We start from the raw sequence: 20,831 nt of genomic DNA on the forward strand, positions 1-20,831 counted from the left end.
TTACTACAACCTGTTTTAGTGTCATGCTGGTAACTGGACCTCACGTCATATTGACACATTGATACAAAATAACTTACATTTAATATTTAATATTACATTTAATATTGTTAGATAATGTATCATGACTGAGCAACCATGTAGAACAGGGCAGGACTGGGACAAAATTTCAGGCAAGGAAATCTCACACTCACCTAGGCCATCCCATACACCCACAGCAAATTCTGAAACCACAGATAACCCTATTTTTTTTTTTTTTGTATGGCCATCACATTAAAAAAAAAAAAAAGGTTTAAAACCTTAGGCTGGGGCCATGCAAAATAATTAAAGGTTCTCTATTGAACTGCACTTTCACTTCCAATTTCCTTTTCAGTCTCTTCATTTTATCTCTACAGTACATCTCACTTTGTGTGTGTTTACTTTTTCACAAATTTTCTTGTACCTGTCACTTTTCCCATCAGCCATCTACTGTTATAAACAGAACTGTCTCCACCTTGTTGCAAAACAACCACCTCGTTGTGTTCTGTTTGCAATAACATAACTTTATTTTAGTTCAATTTAAAATATCACATTATGACCATGTGTTGTTGTTCTATCTAATAATGACTTAAATACTATAGATTTAACGAAACTATACTTTCTAAATTGGCTAAATGTCAAAATTAGTACAATAATAATTGCATCATGACAATATCTTTAAAGAAAAACATGGTTAATTTGTTGTTACCATGGTTTTTGGTTTGAATGTTTTTAACTAGTAACCATGGTTTTTGGTTTGAATCCTAGCTCCCTCTAAATGTATTATAAAACAATGTTTTAAAACATTTGTCTGCTAATTTACTACTGTAACTTTTTTGAGAGATGATAGTTATTTAGTTTAGGTTAAAGTAGACTATTATTAATCATCTGGCTGCTATTGCTAAGAGTTGCTAGCTGTTAAATTATTATCTAAGTAAACAAACACAAAACTACAGCCTATTTGCAGATGAAACTGACCTGCACTTGAAGTCATGAACAGGTCAGTAGTTTTGTCTCTCTGATCCACTCCATTCTGGAGTCTCTTGCATTGATTACTCTGATAGAAAGTGATAGAAACCTTTTGGCAGAGATGCGGAGCGCACGCGAGCCAAATCGCATTGCAGTGAAGACTAACCGATTCATGATTTATTATAGATTTGTTATCGAATGGTGATCCACCAAAACTAAAGTAACGAGTCTGGTTTGAAAATGTAAGAAGTAGAAAGTACAGATATTTGTGTAAACATGTAAGGAGTAAAAGTAAAAAGTAGTCAGAAAAATAAATAGTGAAGTAAAGTCCAGATACCAGAAAAATCTACTTAAGTACAGTAATGAAGTATTTGTACTTCGTTACTTCCCATCTCTGGTGATTTTAATGCCGTCCGAATCCAGGATGTCTGTGTTTTTCTCTCAGTACAGTGGGTCCCCAGAAGCAGGGCTGCAGACCTCTGTTTTAGCGTAACCCTTTTTGAGCACTCCCAAACACCGTAAGTTATTTGTTGTACGTCGGCGTAATTTGCATAGATATTTATTTCTGAAATGCTGGAAAGTATTTAAAAGAATAATACTTCATAACTGCTCCACCACAGCGACTGGGAGTAGAAAGAGAAAAAAAGCCCGTACAAATTTGAAATGGGTCTTTATTATGGCAGTAGCAGGTATGCAATACAATTTTAAAATTTGTATTATAAACAGATATATATCGTGTATAGTTATATACAACTATAGCCCGTCTATTTTCCTATTTTTAAACATGATATTTAAATAATCAAATAATAAATAGGATTATATATGATAAAATATGCTTGGAATAATAAGTGTCACGGTGCACACACGAGGGAGGAGCAGGAACACGGCAGACAGGATGTAAACTCAAATAATAGTCTTTAATCATGACATCAGGGCAGGACAAGGCACTGATATTAGTATACTTACTACATAAAGTATACTTAAAAATATACTTGAACTTTACTTAAGTATACTTAATAAAATAAACTTGAAGTATACTACTTTTTGGTAAGGGTGCACAATTTTATCAATCCTATAAGATCATTGCATGTCACACTGTGCGACATGGATCTAATAAACTTGAAAACGACGTGTAGACTGTACAATGATGAAACCTATTGACTCGTACGATACGATGCACATTACTATAGAAGAATAAAACATCATCAGCAATGAGATACTAGTGGTGAAAAGGAGCATGATAAATCCCAATTTAGAAGTTGTAGTTTTTATGTGTGCTGAAAAAAGTGGAAGCGGCAAAAAAGGAAGGCATAAGAGCTTGAGGTAAGCAGTTTTATGTTTTAGCGCCATGTCGCGTTGATTTCATGTCGCATTTCTATTGGCTGGTCAGTAAACATGGATCGTGACAGCAAACACACTGTGCTGTGATCAAGCTGTATCATAGGCTATCTTTGGCCGTCTTTGAACCTCTCTCACTGTACGACACAGGACCACCGATTAGGAGCCACAACCAGAGAAATCGCCACGATTGTTTCACAGTGCCAATCTTTCGTCAGGGACAGCTGAAAATCGTGCAATGTGTTTCGGGCTTTAGACACACAAATTAGACATGACGAGCTAGCTCTGCTCTGTTTCAACTAATAGTGCATTTTTTAACCAAAAAGGTTACAGTACACCAGCATACATTGAGTTTACTTTATGATATTTTATTGTGGGATTTCTTTCAAATTTATTCATTAATTATTTTGTTTTTTATTCAGAATATGGATAGAGTTGGTTTGTATTGTTCTTTCTTATGTAGAATAAAATTACAGAAATTACACAGGCTATATGTACCTTTGAAGTCCAAATGAGATAGATAATTGCTAGCCACATTTAAAAACAAAAAACAAAAGTGACCTTTGACAGTCCTTTATGGAGTTTTAGGGTTGGCTAATAGAGTGTTTTTTTTTCTCCAGTCAGGTGCTGTCTATGATACAGAAATACTAAATGTAGAGCTTTTAATCTCTGTAGTGTCTCGTTTTCTGGGCCCGGGGGCCCAAATAATGGTGGGAATCTTGCGTCTACCTATTTGCACTTGTAAAGCAGCCGTCATACATTTCCAGAGCACAGCAATGTTTAATCTACCTCCCAGCTCCTCTGGAGGAATCGCCACTTATTTCATCATTCCTGGCGAAAGCATGACAAGTTAGTCGCTTTTGCTTATCTTGATGTCATGCTTCTCTCCTGAGGATCGCCCATCACCCATTCCTTGTTTAAAAACTTTGGAATCTGTTACTGTTGTATATCACATATACAAATTCAATTTTTTCAAATGTGTTTTTACTAACCAGATGGTGTCCATATACAGTTCAGTGCTCTCATCACTATACTGGAGTGTTAGGACCCACACTAACACTCTGCTTTCCCAGCAGATCTCCCATCCAAGTGCTGTCCCAGCTAAAATTCAGATAAAAACTACAGGTTTACTACAGGTTACTAGTGATGGGTGCTTTCAAAACAGTACTTTATGAAGCTCTGGAATATTAGTTTGAACCAGAGATTTGGAGCACGTATCAAACCACTAAAAGACACATGATTTCAGTAAATGAGACTTTTTTTAATGTTTCTAATTTTCAGTGGTTCATTGCTTCTGGGGAGATCTCTGTGAACACATGAAATATCTTGTTACACTCTATTTCGATACCACTTAAGACATTCTAATAACTGTAAGTAATGTCTGTAGGTTAGGGTTAGGTTTAGGGTGAGCGCAGGTCACCCTCATGTGCCCTTCAACAGTCCTGTCCAGCTCTGTTTCTACTCTCCCGGTATCTCCTTTATGCTCCGTGCTAGACTGTGTTGGGAGATACACCAAAACTCTTTGCAACGGCATGTATGGATGTGCCATCCTGGAGAAGCTGGACTACTTGTGCAACCAGATTTGGTTGCAGGTACTGCCCCATGCTATTCAAGCAGTGAAATGGGCCCTAACAAAATGCAAAAATAGAGACAAATCAGTCAAGATAGATAAGGAGAGAGCAATTGTCTGTGGTGTCACTGTGGTCTCATTTTCAAAAACACAGGTATTTAGTTCAACTGCACTGGGGTGCTTTACTGTTTGCATCATTTCTCTTGTCTGTGTTCATGGTGTTCGAGACCAAAGCTTTTGAGCGGGGAGGAGCAGAGATTTGTGATTTTGCCTGGAGCGAGAAGTGGATCTTTTGATTGTCTGAGTGTCTGGGTTTTCTCTTGCTCCAGGATCACTCGCAGCAGGGCTTCTCTTGGGGCGAGAAGTGGAAAAGAACAAAGGTCTGTAATACCTGAGAAAGCTATTTGTTAGCATTTCCATTCAACTTTATGGCACTTTCTGGCACAGTTGGTACAGGACCCCCAGTAGTGCTCACATTTAAATCTTCCAATTTGCTCATGGATGTTCAGTTCTGGAGAGAGTTGTTTTTGAGTCAGTCAACTGAGACATATGACTAATCATTTTGGAGCCATTGCCTAATGTAAATGTATATGCCCTTTCCTATTTCGGAGTGTCCATTTACACTAAGTGCAAATAGCCCGCCTTGTTGGCAAAGGCTATTTACACTAACTCCACCCACTAATGTGTGATTGGGTTAGTCAACACTAAAAAAAGACGCCAACTCAGCATCGCTTTCTGTGGTGTTGATGGTAAAGCACATGCTTTTTGACGCGTCCATCACTTTGAAACCCTTTGTATTGTATAAAACACTGTACAAATAAATGTGAAATAACTAAGTTGTGTAAAATTTCTTAATGATATATCATAATAGGTTATACCATTGAGCAATATAAAAAAAATATATATTTTTTTTTTTGAGTATTTATTAAGGAATGACACTCCATTTCTAAATTACCTCTATGCCTGTTCAGATGTTTTCAGAAGAGTTTTTGATTCAGTGATCTGGAGTAAGAGCCATCAGTCAGTACAGGGATGGACTGAGCTTCAATCACACTTCTTAAGAACAAACTTAATATGCTGCTGAGAGAACACATTGATCCTTATGCTGATTAAACTTTACTTACAGACACTTCAGTAACATATAGCTCAATCAATATAAATATCCCTTGAAACAAACTCCACAAATGAGATTTCTCATAGGTTATTTCACCTCTATAGCACCAAGATTAAGTGGTGATCAGATGGACAAATTACCTGCTTTTCAGAATTGTCTTTCTCTCTTTTTTCTTTGCCATGAATAATTCCTTGTGTTTCTTTGTCTTCTTAGGTTTGCCTGTTTTTCTATCCGTGTCTTCTGTACTTATGCACTGTACTTACTTCTGTGTGACTTTGAATGATCTTTCATTTAATAAAAATTTCTGGGACAAAAAAAAATGTAATCATTATGTTCATGAGCTATGAAAGAGCAACCACTGAGCAATAAAATTATCCTTTGAGTTTTACCAATGATCCTCTAGTGTCTGTTTTTTAAGTTATAATGAAACATGTAAAGGATGTGTATTCCTCCATAAAATTAAAATGATTTGCTTCTTGGCTTTGAGACAGGACGAGTAAAATCCACTTTGTGGCCAAACCTTGCACTAGCTTCATATACATGCATGGAAAAAAAATCTGTTAGTAATTGGATAAATAGCTCAAAGGCCTTTATGTACACACCTTGGTCCGACTGAGATTGATCTAAATTACATTTTGATCGGATTGAAAGGTGTGGCACAGACCTGAAATAATCTGATCAATAGGAAAAAAATTAAGCCTGTAAATGCTTGAATCTTCTCAACCAGATTCTAAAATACCTCAAACACATGTGCACTATTGTGATACGTATACCACAGCACTTTTATAATAAGAGCTCTGTTTACATGTTTTACTTCTTACAAACATGCAGTTTATTAACATTTTACAAACTGGTCAGGTTTTTAAAAAAAAATGTGAATTGGATTGCAAAGTTTAGACTTCATATAAACAGATCTTTCTGAATCTGAAATCGAATTGGATTCATTCAGATTAACAAAAAAATAGCACATATATACATGCCTACTGCGAATTGAAATTCTTCAACATATATACCAACTATATCATGGTTGCTATATTCATTTGGGTATAATACAGATTTGATAGACTACAAGAGTAATAGTAATCTATTAGTTTTATGATCTACTGCAACACAGCTGGATAATTGTTTCAGATGATTTGTTGCCTAGATACCATCCCAGTCAGTGTGAACAGCCCGAGTCTGGCTTCCCTAAGGAGTGTGCTTCACTAATTGCTCCTCACTATATCGAGGCCGGCATTGACATTTTTCAGTAAGTTAATTTAATCAGGAAGAAAGCATAAAGAAGTGGCAGCTCATGAAGTTTTAACAGAGTTTACAAAAAAAAAATCAAATGAAAATGAAAAAAAAAAAAGTTTGTCTGTAAGCCCTTGACCTGATTAATCACTTCAATTCAAAGCTGAATTTCAGCTCATGCAGGGTTTAAATATGTCTATGCTCACTTTATTAGAGACCACATCAAACACCTCAACAAACTCCATCCGGCTCTGTTGTTAGCATACTTCCATCAGATCAGTGAATCTTTGATGTTGAATTTAAACCAGCCTCTACCTTGAAGTGTTTGATGCCTGAGATATCAAATCATGTGAGATACAGTTCCAGGGGGGAAAAAAGTATGTTTACCCACATTTATGCATAAATTGGGCATTTTTATCTGATCTTCAACTAACTCACAACAACAGACAAACACAAGCAAATCAGACACATTGTCATGTCTTTATTGAATACAGCATGTAAACATTTGCAGTACAGGATGGAAAACATTTGTGAAACATTTGGCAATAATAATCTCCATTAGATGTTTCTATAAAAAAATATATATATATATACAATAGTCAAACAAGACATTTTTGCATCTTTCGTCTTTACACTAGCCTTTCAGTTGCACAGTATTCTTGGGATTTGGTGTGAATGTATCAATTGTCAAATACCAACAGCACCCACAGCATATCAATCCATCATGATGTTAATACATTTTCATGATGTGAATACATCAAACATATTTGAGGCTTGTAGAATTTAGATTTACCCGTAGTCTGGATGTCAGGTCAAGTCAAGTCACCTTTATTTATATAGCGCTTTTAACAATACAGATTGTCAAAGCACTTAAAGGTATCAAATTGGAGGATAGAATGTCAGTAATGTATAATGATAAGATTAAACACTCAATTTTCAGTTAAAGGCATTTCATTATTGAATCCAGAAATGTCATTGTCTAGCTCAATTTAGTTTAAATAGTATCTGTGAAATCAAATTGACAATAATCGCTAGAAATTAAGTGTCCCCAACTGAGCAAGCCAGCGGCAAGGAACCAAAACTCCCTCTGTGACAGAATGGAGAAAAAACCTTGGGAGAAACCAGGCTCAGTTGGGGGGGGGCAGTTCTCCCCTGGCCAGATGAAACCCACAGTTCAATTCCAACCCCAGCCATGTCAGATTGTGCAAGTGGCTTATCTGATTCCCATGGTCTTGTCCCGATGGGGCATTTTAATTTATAATTTAATGTATTTGTTATATTTGTGTTTCATTCATTATTTGAAGTTTTTCATTTATATTATTTATTCATTTGCTATAATTGTAGTGTATAGTTTAATGCATTTATTGTTTCTTGGTCTATTTTTATAATATATTTTTGTTTGTTTATTATAATTTTAATTCATAGTTTAATTCATTTAATATATTTCTGTTGTGTGTGTATATATATATATATATATACAGTATATACACATACACACACACACACACACACACACATATATATATATATATATGTGCATATATACACACATACATATTTGCATTATACCATTTATTATTTTAAAATGTAGTCACTCATTTTTCATATTTGTATATTATTGTTTTAATTAAAATTTTAAATGTATAAATGTATTATATTTCTATTTTTATATTGTTGCAATTTCTAACAATAATAGTGTTATGTAGTTAGGTATTTTATTATATTTTTTGTTTTTTTGTTTTATTTTTAGTTTTCTTGTATTTTTACAATAAATATGTCCCCGAGGCTCATCCAGGTGTCCCGGCCTCCGCCGACGATCAGGGCCGGAGACATCATGCACCGATCAACCATCTGATCTGGACACGGACTGAGAAACAGAATAAGGAAGAAACAGACAAATATTAGCATAGATGCCATTCTTCTTACGATGTAACGAGTACATTGTGTGTTATGGGTTCCGGTTGATCTAATTAATGCAGCCTAACAATACTTTAACGGATTTGAATAATAAAAGCGTATTAGTTTATTATTATTTGTGTGTAAACCATGTTAAAGAAATGTCTTTAATCTAGATTTAAACTGACAGAGTGTGTCTGCCTCCCGAATAGTGTTAGGTAGATTGTTCCAGAGTTTGGGTGCTAAACAGGAAAAGGATCTGCCGCAGTCGATTTTGATATTATAGGTATTATCAAACGGACAGAGTTTTGAGAACGCAGCGGACATGGAGGACTATAATGTGATAAGAGCTCACTCAAGTATTGAGGAGCTAAGCCATACAGGGCCTTTTAAGTAATTAACAAGATTTAAAAATCTATACGATGTTTGATAGGGAGCCAGTGCAGTGTTGATAGAACCGGGCTAATATGGTCATACTTACTGGTTCTAGTAAGGACTCTAGCTGCTGCATTTTGGACCAACTGTAGTTTGTTGATCAAGCGTGCAGGACAACCACCCAATAAAGCATTACAATAGTCTAACCTTGAGATCATAATTGCATGAATTAGCATTTCTGCATTTGACGTTGAGAGCATAGGTCGCAATTTAGATATGTTTTTGAGATGGAAAAACGCAGTTTTACAGATACTACATACATGAAACATGGCTTTCAAATGAAAGATTGCTATCAAATAGCACACCTAGATTCCTAACTGATGAAGAAGAATTGACAGAGCAGCCGTCAAGTGTTAGATAGTGTTCTAGGTTATTACATGTGGGGTTTTTAGGTCCGATAATTTTCCTCACAGATAATATTTTTCTCTAAGAAGGAATATAATTGTGAGGATACTACCTTTTCTAGTATCTTTGACAGAAAAGGGAGATTTGAGATTGGTCTGTAATTAACTAGCTCTTAGGGGTCTAGTTGTGTTTTTTTAATGAGAGGCTTAATAACAGCCAATTTGAAGGTTTTGGGGACATATCCTAATGACAATGATGAATTAATAATAACCAAAAGAGGATCTATGACTTCTGGAAGCAGCTCTTTTAGTAGTTTAGATGGAATAGGGTCTAACATACATGTTGTTGATTTAGATGATTTAACAAGTTTATACAATTCTTCCTCTCCTATAGCAGAAAATGAGTGGAATTGTTCCTTGGGGGATCTATAATGCATCTGATGCGATACTGCAGCTGACAGCTGCATGGTTACAATTTTATTTCTGATAATATCGATCTTGGAAGTAAAGTAGTTCATAAAGTCATTACTGCTGTGCTCTTGGGAAATGCCAACACCTGTTGATGCTTTATTTTTCGTTAATTTAGTGACTGTATTGAATAAATACCGGGGGTTATGTTTGTTTTCTTCTAGAAGAGACCTATCCTTTTCTGTAGGATAGGGTACTTTCCCGCCAAGCTATACGAAATACCTCTAGTTTTGTTTTCCTCCAGCTGCGCTCCATTTTCCAGGCTGCTCTCTTTAGGGTGCAAGTGTGTTCATTACACCGCGGAGTCAGACTGTTTTCTTTGATCTTCCTTAAGCGTAAAGGAGCAACTGTATATAAAGTGCTAGAAAAGAGAGAGTCCATAGTTTCTGTTGCATCATCAAGTTTTTCTGCACTGTTGGATATGCTGCGGAATTGAGATAAATCATTTACATTTACATTTACTCATTTAGCTGACGCTTTTATCCAAAGCGACTTACAATTGCTATATATGTCAGAGGTCGCACAGTGGATTCGAACCCGGGTCTCTCACACCAAAGGCATGTGTCTTATCCACTGCGCCATCAACACCCCCTATGGATCAGGAAATCAGGAAGATAACTTACAAAGCAGTCTTTTTTGTGGTAGAGGTGATGGTTCTACCATACTTGTAACAAGGAGTAGAATTTACAGTTTTAGCTATATGGAGTTTACGCAGGACTAGATAATGATCTGAGATATCATCGCTTTGCTGCAGAATTTCAACACGACATCAATTCCATCTGACAGTATTAAATCTAGAGTATGATTTTGACAATGAGTAGGTCCTGAAACGTGTTGTCTAACCCCGATAGAGTTCAGAATGTCGATGAATGCTGATCCTAATGCATCTTTTTCATTATCGACATGGATATTAAAATCGCCCAACAATTCAGACTTTATCTGCAGCTAGTACTAACTCAGATAGAAAATCAGCAAATTATTTAATAAAGTCTGTATGATGCTCTGGTGGCCTGTATATAGTAGCCAGTACAAATATCACAGGGGATTTATCACTAACATGTGTTTCTCTAGATAATGTTATACGCAGCACCATAACTTCAAACGAGTTATACTTAAAGCCTGCCCTCTGAGAAATACTGAGAATATTGCTATAAATATACCTCCCCCTTTACCTTTTGAACATGGCTCATTTTTATAACAGTAATCTTGGGGTGTAGACTCATTTGAAGTAATGTATTCATCTGGTTTTAGCCATGTTTCTGTCAAACAGAGCAAATCTAGGTTATGACCATTGATCAAATCATTTACAAAAAGTGCTTTTGTAGAAAGGGACCTGATATTCACTAAGCCAAGTTTTATCAATTGTTTCTCTGTATTGTAAATATTTATTATTTGTTGAACATCAATTAAATTGTTACTCTTAATTTGGTTTGGACGTTTTCTGTATTTTTCTAGTTCGTCAAACAGACAAAGTCTCTATAGTGTGATATCTAGGTGAGAGAGTCTCTATGTGCTGAGAATTAACTGACTTCTGTGACATGAGGCAGCTAGCAGTCGGTTTAGCCAGTCTGTCTGCTTCCTGACCTGGGCCCCAGTTAGTCAAGTACAAACTCTAAGACTATGTGCCATATTTCTAGAGAGAAGTGCGGCACCACCCCAGGAGGGATGAAGACCATCTCTTTTCAACCGGTCAGGTCTGCCCCAAAAATTCTTCCAATTGTCTATGAAACCTATGTTATTCCGCGGACAGCACTTAGACATCCAGCCATTGAGTGACGACAGTCTGCTATGAATCTCATCACCCCGGTAAGCAGGGAGCGGGCCAGAGCATATTACAGTGTCTGACATCGTACTTGCAAGTTCACACACCTCTTTAACATTATTTTTAGTGATCTCCGACTGGCGAAGTCGAACATCATTAGCGCCGACGTGAATAATAACCTTACTGAATTTACATTTAGCATTAGCCAGCACTTTTGAATTTGCCAGGATGTCAGGCACTCTGGCTTCCAGTAAACAATGGACTATGGTGGCTGGTGTCTCTATTTTGACGTTCCGTACAATAGAATCGCCAATAACTAGAGCACTTTCATCAGGTTTCTCAGTGGGTGCATCACTGAGTGAGGAGCACCTGTTTGATGTTTTGATCGGAATGGAAGAGCGGTGTTTTGACCCGTGACTATGTTTTCACCTAACTGTCACCCAGTTGCCCTGCTGCACGGGCTCTACCGGAACCGAAAAATGTACATGATTCTCTGAGCTAGTCGCATCCAAAGCCGTATCTACAGCCCTCACATTCTTACTGTCCTCAGTTAAAGTTTGGATGCGTGTCTCTAGTTCTAAAATCTTCTTTGTCAGCCTAACTATATCCTTGCATTTATCACATGTGAATCCCTCATCGCTGACAGAGAGAGATAAACTGTACATGTGACACGAAGTGCCATTACTCACCGTGATAGAGGAATGATTTACTTACCACTGTTGTTTGATTAACTCGTGAGTTCAAACAGAGCGAGAGAGAGATGAAACGGAGCGAGAAAAAAGAAAACAACAATAATAGGCGCGAATAGAAACGCGAATGTCAAGCTAACCGGAACGGCAGACAGGCAGACAGGAGCAACAGGATGTAAAGTTCAAAATGCTAAGACCAAAGTGTAAAGCTATTATGTTATTATTCTAATGAGATTTTTATTTGAACTAATGCACAACAATGAATTATGCACTATAAGAGCAGGAATATGTAATAAGAAAGTAAATTCTGATTTTATGCTGACTTTCATACCATCTATGTTGTTATCAAGCCAACTAAAATTCCAATATAAGGTATAAAATCTCTTTTGACAAATGTCAAGGGAGAAGAAAAACTGCAATAAAGGAGAAAAAGCAGGTACATATTAAAGTTTGAATGCAAACACGGTATTGAGCTGGCATCACATAAAAGGTTATTTGTTCGATTGTGGTTCGCCTTTTGTTGACATTTCATTCTGAATCCAGAGCGTAATAGGTTTTACGTGGGTGTTGTGATGTCCTGTTTTTTTTTTAACTGTAAGCGAAAGATAAAGACGTAGACAACTGCACTTAAATGTCACAATAGCAATTTAAAAATGTCAAAATAATTTGAAAAAATGATCTTAAATCCCTGTAGCATTCAACAGAATATGCTAATATATAATATTTAAGTACTGTTTCTGTACAGCAAAAAAAAAAAAGAAGTGAGTTTAAGTGAGTTTATTTCACTTAAAGGGATAGTTCACCAAAAAATGAAAATTCTGTCATTAATTACTCACCCTCATGTCATTCCAAACCGGTAAGACCTTTGTTCATTTTCGGAACAAATAAAGATTTTTTGATGAATTCCGAGAGCTCTCTGACCCTCCCATAAACAGCAAGGATCCTAACACAATCAAGGTCCAGAAACATAGTAAGGACATTGTTCAAATAATCCATGTGACATCAGTGGTTCAACCGTAATTTTACAAAGCTACGATAATACTTTTTGTGCACAAAGAAAACAAAAATAATGACTTAATACAACAATTTGTCTCCACCTGGCGCCATTTTGGAGAGTATCACATACGTAAACAGCGTATGCAACGTATGTACGCAGATTCATTGTTTACGTTCAGATCAAAGCGTACACAACATATGCGCTTGCGGTGCTGCTGACACAGAACAGCATATGTTGTTTACGTATGTGAATGAATGTTAGGCTGCATTGGTGTGGATGCTATATAGTTAGCATTTTGGTTATCATTGCAGACAGCATTCTTGGTGTAAACGGACCTTATTTCAAAGAGTTATTTTATCTTTTTGCACTAGATTAATATAGGAAGAGATATAGTATGTTAGTGTTAAATTTGCTGTTAAATGCTTTATACCCTTTAATAACCTTTTATAATGCATTATACATAAAGGCTTTATGTAAAGTGTTATCGAATTTTCTTTGTAATGAATCTCATTGCAAAGCCTTTCCATACAATAACAATTCATAGAAACCACGTCTGTCAAACTTCAAAGAGGATCAGATTATAGATCAGACACATTCACACTCTTCAAAAATGGGACTGATTGTTGATAAACTAACATACATAGATTGAAACGTATATATTCAAATAAAATGAATGATGTAGGGTGTACTGCATGTTAGCTTGCTCACTGTGCCCAAAATCATGATATATTTAAGTCCACGTCTTACTAACAAGAAACTGCTTCTAACCACAGGTCGAGAGCTTTAGTTCCAATGCTGTTTGTGAATGTGCATTTAAACTGTGGTTTCAGGAAATATTGAATCGTTGAACTAAGTTGGTAATAACTGAACTTGCAACCATAATTGGTTAATAATGCTTTTGGGAAATGCAACCCAGTTTGGTTCATGATTAATATTTTTCTTTTTCTTTTTTTTCAGTGGACTCAGGTCTGTACTGTGAGTTAAGAGAACTCCTGCAGTTTCTGTCCATCTGCTAAAATCTCAGTTTTGTTTTTTTCTCCCAATGTGTCTATTTACAGGGCCCCAGAACCGAACCCTGATTTATTCAAGATTTTCAGCTCTGAAACTCTTGCAGATCCCTTGACACCCTCACCTGCCTTCCAGCTCTGCTCTTCTATCTGTGGGTGGATAAAAGACTTAATCCAAAATTCCCAATGGTTGCGCATGCTATTAGGATGTTAACAGTTGAAGGAATATCTTCCAGAGGCACATCTTCAAACTTTCTGCTTTTATTTAATCAAGACCTCAGAGAAAAGTACACTGGCTCTACTTTACAGGTCATAAATGTCTCAGTGAGGTTTGATTCTTTGGCACAGTTTTGTTCTCATGACTATTCCCAGAGAAGGGCAGCAGAAGAAACACAGACACCTTCTCATGGGATTGTGTGCTGTAACCACAGGCAATCGTGTCGTTTTACAATGTGATTTAAAGTTAATCCAATAGGATTGGAGGATTATACACAAAGTTTGGAAAGTATTAGAAAATTCACACCTGACTTTGAAAGCTTTTTCACAACTGGGGTGGTACCATACCTCCAAGCATTGAAGCGAAACTTGATTAAGCTGTTGAAATCTGGTACCACGTGATCATAAGAAATATTTACAAGATATTTCTTGAATACCAGACTTGTAGTCTATATGTTTAAACAAATAACATTTACATTTATATGAATACCTGTTTATGATACACATTAAATATTATTTCCTGTCAGGCCGACTTAGATCTCCTGAAATAGTCATATTCTATGACTTTGAGAAATGACACAGTTTAAAGCAAAAGACAGAATGAATTTAATATGATATAATTGGGACACAATTCAGCTTTGTGCAACGAGCAAAAAATTGTGGCTCACTAGAATAACATGAAGAAATTATGCAATCAGAATTTTTATAAAAAAAACTGATCCACAAATGCCAAAATACTCATGTGTCATACTGTATATTCAAGCTTCCCATGAAGATCATTTGGTTTACTAAGTGAAATTGTGATAGGGAAATTTCCCAGTTTGATAGTTTCCAAGACAAATGACATTCCAGTGACATGCCAAATGTAACCATTTGTAATATTCTATTATTCTGTATTTGATTGTGTTGTGAGTATTAGCAGCGCATATCTGCATTGGTTGTGTTGTGTGTATTGGTAGAGCGTTTCTTTATTTTGTCACAATGTTAGTATTTGCAGCACATGTGTTGCCAAACTGATACTGTAAAGATGCTTTCTTAATTTGCAGGTGTTTTTTTCTGTTTGCATGTGTTTTTTCATTTGTAGTGTGTTGCGCTCTCTTGGCAACCGTACTTATGAAGTGAAAAGCTTCACTTAAGTAAAAAGTGTTAATAATAAACAAATCCATCAAGATGTGTTTGACTTAAAACTGTTGTTTCTGTCTAAAATATGATCATTGTGTTTTCTATTAATTTGTAGTGCTTTTTCTGTGTTTTTGGTGAATTTTGTCAGATATTGTATTGGCAGAAATGGCTGTGTTCCTTTCAACAGTATCCTATACCTGCTTTCTTTCACTTCCTTTTACCTTCTTCTTTCAGTGTTTGCCGCACACTGATTTTCTGTGGAATAATTGATTTGCCTCCCCTATTAGTTGGCTTGCCGTCTTCAAGGTCAGTTATTCTGTCACTCTACCATCCCTCAACAATTCCTTCATGAGTCTCTAATGGCTCCCCAGAGACTTCTAATGGGAGATTGGATGAGCTGTGATTTCCACATTCATTCATCCTCCACTTACTTATGGAACCTGAAGTGACTTTCTTTTCAGAGAACGAGAATTTGCCACAGTCCTTTTTGCATTTCTGATTCGGCCTAGTGAAGGAAGGGTAAAGAATCAGTTGTGCTGGATTTGAATATCAGTCAGTTGAATGGAAATGATCTGCTCATTGGCCATCTGCTGTACTTTAGTAAATCTATAGTTTCTGCCATCAACTTGAATTATCGATAACTTTCTAAATTGAGGCAGTTAATGAAATGTCAAACAGAGTGTTCATTAAGGGACCTCAAGAATACACCAAAATCTTATGAGATAAACAGCTGTGGTAATTCAATAACAGTGTCACAATAATAAAAACAAACTCTGAAGACAAAAGTCACATTTTGTCACATTCACTAACCACGTGCACATATTTGAACCTGTGGTTTGACTCTGAACCTAAGCTGGAGTTTTCAGAAGGAATACTGACAGTAATGCATTCAGATTTGATTGCTAATTGTTGAGGCACTTCTCTACAGACATGTAAGGACCTTTAATCAACCTTTACTTACACTGGCAGTCCATAACAAAGATAGTCACATGTGGCTGAAATGGTTTTATTTTTAAAATAATGTATTTGTAAAATAATGTAAACGACTTTCACATATTTAAATGTGTCCTCACAAGTAAGTTATTTCGACATTGTCATTTGAACAGGGCACCTACTGTACTGTTTACAGTCCCTTAACCTAATATTTTCCTTTTTCATTTCTGATTTCCTTTCTTGCAACCTACATAAATAATTTACACACTGTAAAAATGTGTATAATTTCTACAAAATATGAAAATGCTACAGTAACAACCTGTTAATTGGTTAACTATGAATTACGCTATGTTCATAATATTACACTTACTAATTGTCTAAAAAAAATGTGTGTCTGTGTCTGTGTGCGCATGTGTGTTCCTGTGTTTCTTGTGATTTACAGATAGATTCAAACTCAGCCAATAGAGATGACAGATTCTAAAGCAATATCAGATTGTCTGCTAAGAAATCAACACTTAGCTATTCTTATGTCAAGACTAACATCATTATTCATCTTTAATGGTTTCCTCAGACACTCTCAATAGCTTCCTGGAAGGGACACTGTTCCCAGATGCCTTTGCACAGAGATGCATTAGGGGCCTGAGATAATTACCAGACATTCATCAGGATAAACTTCCATGAGTCTCCACTCAGTGGGCACAGATCCATCACGCTTTGAATGAATGGAATATGAGAGGTGTTTGTGACAGGTGAATAAATAAATGAATGCTCAGTGAAAAAAAATAAAAAATACAGCAGAGCTGGTGGTGACTTTATATTGTGTGTCAGACCAAATTAGGTTTTCCAGTAATTGGTGCACTGTTCCTCATCTTCCATCACATAATGGTGTGAAATTACTATTAAAGTTTATGGACAACAAAAGCATTCAGACTCAGAACAATATTGAAAGACATAGAATAGCTTAGCTTGATAGCACAGCCTCCTGTCTGGGTTAAACAGGGGTTCCCTTTCAGGAACGTCGAGCTGCGTCCGAAGACGCTATGGGAACGCTCTCAGCGTCATTCCGCTCTGAATATCATATGTAATCAGTCCAAATAGAAGGGCGAAGCGTCACGGGCGGGGTGACGTCACGACCAGGAAGTATATACGCACGTGAGGCGGCGCCCGCGTCAGCTTTCTGTCATTCAGCAAGCGCTCTGTGTGTTGTCAGTCCATATCTGTTTTGTGAGTCTTATTTAGTGTTGTATGTCCTGAGAAAAGAAAGTAGACATCCCTAAAGCTAAGACCAAAACAGGGGGCGATCCTAGATCGCGTTTCAGATGGTGTGCTAGTCCTCTGCCTGTGTTACATTACGAGTGGGGACACACATGATCTGTGCGTGATCTACCCGAGTGCGGAGCGCGCGGCAGCGGCTCTTGAGGGAGCTGACTGCCCGCACTGTGAGAGTACACTTCGCACTCGGAGGGCTCTCTTCGAGGAGGGAGCCTTTGTGAGCTCCCCGCGTGGTGCTGGCCCCGCTTTTGCCTAGGCAGAGCGGCGGCTGCGCTCGTGGGACTCACAGGCTGATTTGGCGGACGAGAGTGAGACGGGAATGTCCCTATCTCCTCCCGTATCCGTCAGATCTGGCGCCCCGTCTCGCGGTTCGGAAGCGGTCTCTTCCCCCCCGAGACGAGGGCTCAACGCTTCGTCTGTCTTCCTCCGAGGAGGTTGACGTGACGAGCGTTGATGAGGTTTCGCCGCCTCTGTCGGCCATATATATATATAGAAGGAAAGCGAGCTCTCCACGCACTGTCGGCCCCGCTTTGTGCAAAAGAAAGATAGAGCGGTGGCTGCTCACAAATGGATCATCAAAACCGATCCAGCGCCCGCTCTCTGTGCTCGGAAGCGGTTCTCTTCCCCCAGAGAGAGGGCTCGACGCCCCGCTTGTCTTCCTACCGAGGAGGTGGATGAGAAAGACGGTGATGAGCGTTGTAAACTCTAGTGTTGCACAAGCACAAATAAAGCCAGCCCCACTCTGCCGAGGCAGAGCGGCGGTTGCGCTCGTTGGGCTCGTAGAAAAAAAAGGCTGATCTGGCTGGCGGGCATATAGAAGAGAAGAGAAAAGAAACTATCTTCTCCCGTATCCACCAGATCTGGCGCCCCGTCTCGCGGTTCGGAAGCGGTACTCTTCCCCCCGAGACGAGGGCTTTACGCTGCGTCCTCCGAGGAGGTTGATGTGACGAGCGTTGACGAGGTTTCGCCGCCTCTCTCGCCCCAGTGTGAGGAGCCACAAGAGCCTTCAGTTTCCCCCAATCTCCACCGAGGTGTTGAGATTGCGGGTGGAATCTTTGAGGGCAGATGGTATGCGCACTCTCGAAATTCAGGCGGCTGCTGGGCGGGCGCAGCCTCCTCCGCATACCAGCTCCTCGCGCAGCAGGTCCTGACGGGCGAGCCCCAGGACCGCGGAGAGCGACCCTACTGGGGTGGAGCGGCTTGCACCGCGGCACACGGTGACCGTCTCCCCTCAGTGCTCTCCGGGGATTTGTCTGTCAACCCTGCAGTTCCAGGGCACGGCAGGTCCCAGCGAGTGTTTTTCTCAGAATTCCCCGCCGGTAGTGACTGCGGGCCTGAGAAACTCGCCTCAGTTGCCAGAGACCGCGTCTCCCTCCGAAGCTCCGCAGCGAGACAGCAGTCTGGCCATTTCTCTGACACCAGAGGTCAGTTTCGAGAGCCTGATTCCCTTAGTAGACCATTGGGCAGTGAGCTGCCGAATGCGTCTCTTTGGGCCCTGCCTGGCAGGGTCTGGTTCGTTCAGAGGTCCTGACGGGCGAGCCCCAGGACTGCGGAGGACGACCCCTACTGGGGTGGAGCGGCTTACACCGCGGCACACGGTGACCGTCTCCCCTCGGTGTCCTCCGGGGATCTGTCTGTCAACCCTGCAGCTCCAGGGCACAGCAGGTCCCAGCGAGTGCTTTTCTCAGAATTCCCCGCCGGTAGTGACTGCGGGCCTGAGAACCTCGCCTCAAGCGCCAGAGACCGCATCTTCCTCTGGACATCCGCAGCAAGACAGTGGTCTGGCCATATCTCTAACACCAGAGGTCAGTCTCGAGAGACTGATTCCCTTAGTAGATCATCTAGCGGCCAGGCAGCGGCTACCAGATGTGTCTCTTTGGGTCCTGCGGACGGTAGAGCATGGTTATTCCATCCAGTTCGATGGGCCACCTCCGCCGTTCAACGGGGTTTGCGTGACTACGGTCCGCCCCGAGCAGGCTCTGGTTCTGGGACAAGAAGTCGAGAATTTAGTAAGGAAGGAAGCCATCGAGTTGGTTCCTCCTCACGAGACTCGCGCCGGCTTCTACAGCCGATACTTCATTGTTCCAAAGAAGGATGGGGGGCTGAGGCCCATATTGGATCTGCGAGCTCTGAACCGCTCAGTCAGAAAGCTGAAGTTCAAGATGCTTACAGTCAGGCAGATTATATCTCAGATCAGGTCCGAGGACTGGTTTGTCTCGATAGATCTCAAAGATGCCTATTTCCATATATCCATCCTTCCCTCTCACAGGAAGTTCCTGAGGTTCGCTTTCGGGGGCAAAGCGTATCAGTATCGGGTTCTTCCTTTCGGCCTAGCACTCTCACCCCGCACTTTCACCAAGTGTGTGGATGCGGCACTGGTCCCGTTGCGACTGCAGGGCATCCGCATACTCAACTACATCGACGATTGGTTGATTCTCGCTCAGACAGAGCAGTTGGCGGTTCAGCATCGAGATGTCGTTCTCGCCCACATGAGAGAGTTGGGGTTGAGACTCAACGCCAAGAAAAGTGTGCTGTCTCCAGTTTAGAGAACCACTTATCTAGGCGTGGTGTGGGATTCGACCACGATGCAGGCGTGTTTGACCCCTGCTCGGATCGAGTCGATTCTCACGGCAGTCAAGAGAGTGCGTCAAGGCCAGCCATTCACTGTCAAGCAGTTTCAGAGGCTGCTAGGGCTTATGGCAGCAGTGTCCAGCGTGATTCCTTCTGGCCTGCTGTATCATGTTTCATGATCAACAAGAAATGGTGTGACCCCAGGAATATCTCCATTCTGTCGCGTTCCTGCTCGCCTCATCTGGAACATCTTTCCATTATCTGCCGCCCATTTTATCTGCCCCGGGAGTTTTCATCGATCATTGTTACTGCTGTGTACATTCCACCACAGGCGGACACTGGCTTGGCTTTGTCTAAACTTCACGATGTGCTCAGCGGCCACATTAACAAACATCCTGACGCTGCCTTCATCATCGCGGGGGACTTTAACAAAGCCAACCTCAAGCAGGTCATGCCGAACTTTTATCAACATGTATCCTGTCCAACTAGAGGACCAAACACACTGGATCATTGCTACACTCAGTTCAAGGATGCCTACAAAGCCCGCTCACTACCGGCTTTTGGCAAATCGGACCATGCCGCCATCTTTCTAACACCGAGATACAAACAAAGGCTCGTTCAGGAACCTCCGGTGCAGAGAGTAGTGACGCGCTGGTCCTCCCACTCAGAGACTATGCTGCAGGCGGCGCTTGATGACGTCGACTGGGACATGTTCCGGGCGAGTTCTTCTGACGTCAGCGAGTTCACGGATGTAGCATTAAGCTTCGTAAACTCGCTAACCGAGCAAGCTACAGAAACAATAACGATAAGGACATTCTCCAATCAGAAACCGTGGGTGGACAGAACAATCCGTGCCGCGGTTAACACACGCACCGCCGCT

This window comes from Barbus barbus, assembly GCF_936440315.1.
Source record: "Barbus barbus genome assembly, chromosome: 46".
Lineage (NCBI taxonomy): Eukaryota > Metazoa > Chordata > Actinopteri > Cypriniformes > Cyprinidae > Barbus > Barbus barbus.